At 50.5% G+C, this 7,297-nt stretch overlaps 1 long non-coding RNA gene across 1 annotated transcript; it reads left to right on the plus strand.

The window, feature by feature from the left end:
* Window positions 1-523: 523 nt before the first annotated feature.
* Window positions 524-5,968, plus strand: LOC124243048 (uncharacterized). The gene is made up of 3 exons (XR_006889578.1): window positions 524-1,452; window positions 3,133-3,350; window positions 5,910-5,968. It is a non-coding gene; the product is annotated as an uncharacterized LOC124243048 (long non-coding RNA).
* Window positions 5,969-7,297: the final 1,329 nt, after the last annotated feature.

The following is a 7,297-nucleotide window of genomic DNA, read 5'->3' on the forward strand; positions in this document are numbered from 1 at the left end:
GAAGCGAGGCAGACCTGGCTTCCAAGCCCAGCTCCCCCACCTCGGGCAGATGAATGAATTTATCTACATATCAGTCTCCTACCCTGCCAGATGGGGATATTAGCTGTACCTATCTCATGGGTCATTGGGAAATTTTCAATGATGTAATCCCTATAAAAACACTTAGCACAGTGCTGAATACTTAGTAAGAAACAGAGCTTCAGCTGTTACTAGAAAGACAGCCAAGGATAGCATGGCATAATAATGATATTCTACAGTCCACTTTTTTCGCTGAATACCGCATGAGCATGTCCCCTGTATCCTTAAACATCATCTAAGAACGTGACTCAATGATCACGTGGTATTTCAACATACGGATGTATCCCATAGTTTATTTAACCAGTTCTCCACCTTAGGATCCGAACCAGCGAAACCCTGGGCCGCCGCAGCTGAGCGTGTGAACTTAACCACTCGGCCACGGAGCCAGCCCCGAGCTCCATATTTTTAATTGAATTCTTTAATCCATCTGGAACATATTTTGAAACTATAAAATGAGAGCTAAGAAGTCGGATTATACTCGTATTCGCTATACTCCAACCAATCGTCTCGGCATCATTTATCGAAGCATCCGATTTCTCCTCATCGAGAACACCTTTATTAGGTGGTAAACTCATCCCCATACTAGCTCTGTGTTGGGCTCATTGCTCCCGCTCCCACATATATGTGTCAGATTTGCTGGTGGCTCTGTTGGCCACAAGGCATCACTTTGTTGAGCCCCATGGAAGCTCAGCCTTATAGCACTGGCCACGCACGTCAACAGGAGTAGCCAAGCCTCGGGCTGTTGTCCAGCTTGTGTTGACTGTCTTTGCTATCTTTTCCCTGCCATGAAAAAATCTTATATTCCTATCAAGGCCAGCATTCACCTCCTCCATGCTCAGCCGCATCCCTCCAGTCATATCCGTACTTGGAAAGCTCTCAGCACTTATGTATTCAGCCTCTTCAGTGTGGCAGATTGTGTTTTCCAAGGATGGTCTCACCAATGTACGTATCCATCCTAAGTGCTCTTCTTACCAAAATTGACTGGCTTGCCTCCCCTGAGAAGCGGAATCTGTGTGCCCTCCCCATGAATCTGGACCTTGTGGCTGCCCCATCCAATGGAACACAGCCAGAGTGATGTTATATGACTTCTGGGTCAAGGTCATCCCAAGGATACAGCTGCTGCTTGACTTTCTCTCTCTCTCTCTCTCCTTCTCTCTCTCTCTCTCAGTGCTCACCTCCAGAATCCAGCCACCACTTTTTGAGGAAGCCCAGGCCACATGGAGAGGCCACGTGTAGGAGTTCCAGCCCACAGCGCCAGCTAAGATTTCAGCTGCTCCAGCCAGTATTGACTGCCAGACAAGTGAGTGAAGAAGATGATTCCAGCCTTCAGAATTCCAACTGAGGACCCAGACATTAAGAAGCAGAGATAATGAGGTGAGGGGAAGATGGAAATTATGGTTCAACGGGTACAGAGTTTCTGCTTGGGATGATGAAAAATTTCCGGAAATAGTACAGATGGTTGCACAACACTGTGAATGCGCTTAATGCCGCTGAGCTGTACACTTAACATGGTTAAGATAAATTTTATATTATGTATATTTTACCACAATAAGAAAATACTAAGAAAGATCCAAAAAGCAAAGACAAGCCATTCCCATTTTGCCCTCTTGACATTCCTGAGCCACAGAAATCACCTCTGCTAAGATTTGAGATAATTTGTTATGCAGCAATAGCTAACTAATACAGACGTGCTCTCCTGCCTTTCAGGAAACCCTAGGGAATAGGTGCCTTTTCCAGAAATAAGTGATAAGCTTTCAGGGGACAGCCTGTCCCCACAACGCCTCAAACACTGCTTGGAGCACAGGAGGTACTTCGTAAAGATTTATAGACTTGAATTGAAGATACTCTAAGCTACAGACATGATCTTCAATTCTTTTTTGAGGAAGATTAGCACTGAGCTAACATCTGCCACCAATCCTCCTCTTTTTGCTGAGGAAGACTGGCCCTGAGCTAACATCCGTGCCCATCTTCCTCTACTTTATATGTGGGACGCCTACCACAACATGGCGTGCCAAGCGGTGCCATGTCTGCACCCGGGATCTGAATAGGCAAACCCCTGGCCTCTGAAGCGGAACATGTGCGCTTAACCGCTGTGCCACTGGGCCAGGCTTCTTCAATTCTTTAATGGTGATTAAAGTAACATCCTCTATCAGAGACTTTATGAAGCTCAGCTTGTAAAAAAGAATCGAACTAACCATTACTGGGGTTTTCCCGTGTGCCAGGCACATCGTAGTCGTCCTGGTTAAGCACCTGGGTTTTGGAGTCGGGCAAACCTGGGTTCAAATTGTAGATGCCATACTTACCAGCTGTGGGTCTTGGGCAAGTTACTTTATCTCTCTGGGCCTCAGTTTCCTGAACTGTAACATGGGTATTATGGAACCTATTTCAAAGAGTTGTCTTACGGAATTAGACAAGAGAAGTGCATACTATGTCATGAGCAAAAGCTTGGCACATACTCAGTGCTCAAGAAATATTGACTCTGTCTCACTCACTCCTCACGGCAGCTCTATAAAATAGATGCAGTCTTATTATATCCATTTTACTGGTGGAGAAAGTGAAGCCTGGGGAAATTCGGAGACCTGCCCCGGAGTGCATGAGTGGGGAGGGGTTCGAGCCTAGGTTGGCCCTATATTCGCTTGTTAGGGCTGCCATGCCACAGCCACAGACCCAGTGACTTAAATAACACGAAATTATTTTCTCACCCTTCTGCAGCTTAGAAGTCCAAGATCAAGGTGTCGCCAGGTTTGGTTTCTCCCGAGGCCTCGCTCCTTAGCTTTCAGATGGCCGCCGTCTCCTGCTGTGCGCTCACGTCGTCTTCCCTCTGTGTGTGTCTGTGTCCTACTCTCTTCTTCTTATAAGGACCCCGGTCATAATGGATTGGGACCCACTCATCTGACCTCCTTTTCTTAATCACCTCTTTAAAGGCCTTATCTCCAGAAATAGCCCCATTTGAGATACTGAGGTTTAAGACTTTAACACGTAAATTTGGAGAGGACACAATTCAGCCCATGGCAGCTCCCTTCCTGTCATTCTGAGATTCTTATTCTGAAACAGGTGGAGGTGGAGGTCCGTGCTGGGACTCGGGGCCAGCATCTCCTGCTACAGGGCTGCGTGTCTGGACCAGGAGGAAACACCCAGTTGGCGTGCTGCATTCATGGAGAACAGTTTGTTCCGTGTGAGGCTGGGCCGACTGACTCCACAGCCGCCCGCACAGCCCTGGCAGGACCAGAAAATGCTAGTCAACCTGCACGGAGTGACGACTGCTCAGACAGGTCCGGGCTGGCAACGCTCACCTCCACACAAAGACCTAGGAGAGGGGAAAAAATATCTGTTGGCTAAATGGAAAAGAATAAGCCTTCAATTAATGACTCCCTGGAGGCTGTGGGGGTGAGGATTGGTGGGGAGATGGCTAGAGAGTAAAAATTTCCACCCGCAGTGGTTGTGAAAATCTGCCGGGATATCCTAGCAGAGGGAGACAGACATCAAGCAAAAATAAACAAGCAAGATGGTTCAAATGATGATAGGGACCCTGAAGAAAGTGAAACGATATGATGTAATAAGGGGGTGACAGGAGGTGCCCGGTTACAAAGGATGGTCAGGGAGGGCCTCTTTGAGGAGGTGGCATTTGAGGCAAAGCCTGACAGACAAGGCGGACTGAGTTATGGAAAGATTTAGGGCGGGGTTCTCAACCTCGGCACTATGGACATCGGGGGCAGGATAATTCTCTGCTGTGGGGACCATCCTGTGCCTTGTGGGGTGATGAGTGGCCTCCCTGGCCTCTACCCAGATGCCAGTAACACCCTCCTCCCCCTCCAAGAAGTAAGAACCGAAAAATGGCTCCAGACAGTGCCAACTTCCCTTGGGAGGCAAAATCCCCCTGTGGAGATCCACTGATCCAGAGGAAGGGCGTTCCCAGAAGAGGGAACAGTAAGCGTGAAGATCCTGAGATGGGAACCCGCTCAGCAGGTTTTCTGGGAACAGAAGTTTCTAGAAATAAAAATTTTCCAGGAAGTGACGGTTCGTGGGTGGTGTCCAGTGAGGGCCGAGACGAGTAGAAAGTGGGCAGGGGCTAGACTACACGGGGCCCAGTGCTGTGGGAGGGAGGGTGGGTTTTATTCTGAATGTAATGCTTTGGGCTGGCCTGGTGGTGTAGCGGTTAAGTTTGTGTGCACCCCTTCGGCGGCTGTGGTTCGCTGGTTTGGATCCCGGATCCAAACACTGCTCATCAAGCCATGCTGTGCCAGGTGTCCCACATATAAAGTAGAGGACAATGGGCATGGACCTTAGCTTAGGGCCAATCTTCCTCAGCAAAATGGGGAGGATGCGTGGCCAATGTTAGCTCAGGGCTAATCTTCCTCAAGAAAAAAAAAAGAAAAGTTGTGAATGTAATGGGAAAACGCTGCAGAGAAGGAGGATGGCATTTAATCTGGTCTGAGAGATCCCTCCAGCCACTGGAGGCCCAGATTAGGGGTGGCAAGAGTATGAGTTTCCTGTGGGTGCTGTAACAAATCACCACAAACTTGGGGGCTTAGAGCAACAGAAATATATTCTCTTAGTCTGGAGGCCGGAAATCCAAAATCAGGGTGTCAGCAGGGCCATGCTCCCTCTGAAGGCTCCAGGAGAGGATCCTTCCTGCCTCTTCCAGTTTCTGGTGGCCCCAGGCGTCCCTTGGCTTGTAGCCTCTTCACTCCTGACTCTGCCTCCATCTTCATATGAGCTTCTTCCCCTTGTCTTTCTGTGTCCTCTCTTCTTCTTATAGGGACACCAACCATTGCATTTAGGGCCCACTCTAAATCCAGGATGATTTCAGCTCCAGATCCTTAACTGATGAGATCTGCCAAGACCCTATTTCCAAATAAGGTCACCGTGTGAGGTTCCAGGTGAATGTAAATTTTGGGGGGGAGTCTACTGAAGACCCCAGAGCAAGCAAGGAGGAGGCAGAACGGGCTGCTGCCGTCTCCAGGCAAGAATTGATGAGGCCTGGGCCACGGGCCACCAAGGAGATGGAGAGCCACGGACAGGCCGGGCAGTTCACACAGCTGGCACGTTCTGACCGGGCATGCCCGTTTTTGGCACATGGGCCCGGGCCTTGCCCCGCAACGCCTCCCCCCTGCAGGAGGAGCCAGCCCCGCACCGTGGCCAACCTTCTCCTCCATCCTGCCCCTGGTGTTGTGCTGGGGACTCCCCGCCTCCCCTCCAGCGCGCTGAGATTCTCCTGTGCTGGAAGGTTCTGAGAAAGCACAGTCGGGTCCCTGGCTCCTGCCTTCCTCCCAATGTGCTCACGTGAACATTTTTCTTCAAGACGGGAGATTAGGAGCCTTTATCTCTGGGGCCAAGGGCAAAAGAGAAGAATGTCACTGGCATTCCTGTGCCTGCCGCCCTCGTCCTGCAGGGCTGGGCTTGTTTTTCAGGTTTCGGTTGGTCGAGGGAGGGTCTTTGTTCTCCACAGAAACTAAATCCAGGGCCCTGTGTCCCCGGTCCGATTGGGGGATGTTGGGCGTTGCTGGCAACTGGGCCCAGGTGTTCTTGGCGTGCCCCACACCCAGAGCCTCAGCTCTCCTGGGAACAGGGCGTGACTGCATGGGGAAAGAATGTTCCATCAGCGGGAAGCCTAGCTCCCACTCAAGGCCCCTCTTGTGGTGATAATCAGGGCGCCAGTGGGTGGGGTGCGTGCAGACAGGCCTGGGGGTGAAGATGTGGAAATGGCATTGAGAGGTCAGGGCGGGGGTGGAGAGGGGAGCGGGCAGGGACAAGAGGAGAGACATGTTCCTAACAGCACCTGGAGCAGTGTTTGTGCCTCCGGTTAGCTCACAACTGTGTGTGTCCTGCAGGGACTTGCTGGTCCTAAGTGGCGGGCCTCCGGGCCACCAGGAGTTGACGCTCGGAGCCCACGTCCTTGGTGCAGATGCTGACAGGAACTGAGCTGCTGTCCCGTGCCGCCTTGCCCTTCTGTGGCGCTCGCTGCGCTGCGTGGGGACAGGTGTGTTTACTGCCCGACACTGAACACAAGAACTAACAAAACCAGGAGCACAGATGACCGTAGCACTGTGACCCACGCCCTTCAGCAGCCAGCCACAACCGCTGCAGCAACTGGCCAGCATCTGCCAGCCTCCCGACTCTGCCCCCGCTTCCACCTTAGGACCAAACCAAGCAAGCCAAATATGCCCCCTGCACGGTCACCTAGGATGTCCAGCTTGTATTAGCTGTGACCAGCTTCCCCAGGCCTGTGAGCCCCCCTTTCTTCCTCTGTAAAGCAACAGGAGGCATTTCTCACCTCTTGGTTCATATTCTGGTGGTCGCACCTCTTCTGTGTAGCCCATGAGGTTTGTTTTTTCCCTTCTTTTTATTGAGATGAAATTCACATAACAAAAAATTAGCCAGTTTATTTAGTTTGTTTTTTGAAGAAGATTAGCCCTGAGCTAACTGCTGCCAATCCTCCTCTTTTTGCTGAGGAAGACTGGCCCTGAGCTAACATCCGTGCCCATCTTCCTCTACGTTATATGTGGGACGCTTACCACAGCATGGCGTGCCAAGCAGTGCCATGTCCGCACCTGGGATCCGAAATGGCGAACCCCGGGCCCCCGAATCGGAACGTGCGAACTTAACTGCTGCACCACCGGGCCGGCCTCCAAAATTAGCCATTTTAAAAGTGAACAATTCAAGAGGAAGATGGGCACGGATGTTAGCTCAGGGCCAGTCCTCCACAGCAAAAAAAGAGGAGGATTGGCGGCAGATGTTGGCTCGGGGCTAATCTTCCTCAAAAAAAAAAAAAAAGTGAACAATTCAGTGGCATTTAGCACACTCAAACTATTGTGCAACTACCATCTCAGTCTGGTTCCAAAGCATCTTCATTATCTCCAAAGGACCCCCTGTACCCATTAAGTGGGAGCTCCCCCCTCCACCTCCCCCAGCCCCTAGCACCCACCAATTGGCCTGTGTGTTTGGAAGAACGCGTCCCCCTTTGCTGTCCGTCAGGCTGGCGTGTGTGACCCACTCTAAACAGAATCATCCCAGCCTCTGGCCGTTGCACTGGGGGCTCGGCGGGTTAAGCACGTGGGAAGCCAACTGGATTATTTTTTAACACTCCTCTTCTCTTTAAGACAAACTTGTTTTCTGTAATAATGACGTAAAAAATTATTTTCTAGATTTGTTCTTCAGTTCTAAAACAATCGACAATTTTGCAAAGAAGATCTCTCTATTTTTAAAGATATTATTCCAG

Source organism: Equus quagga, chromosome 7 (genome assembly GCF_021613505.1).
Source record: "Equus quagga isolate Etosha38 chromosome 7, UCLA_HA_Equagga_1.0, whole genome shotgun sequence".
In the NCBI taxonomy this organism is placed as follows: Eukaryota; Metazoa; Chordata; class Mammalia; order Perissodactyla; family Equidae; genus Equus; species Equus quagga.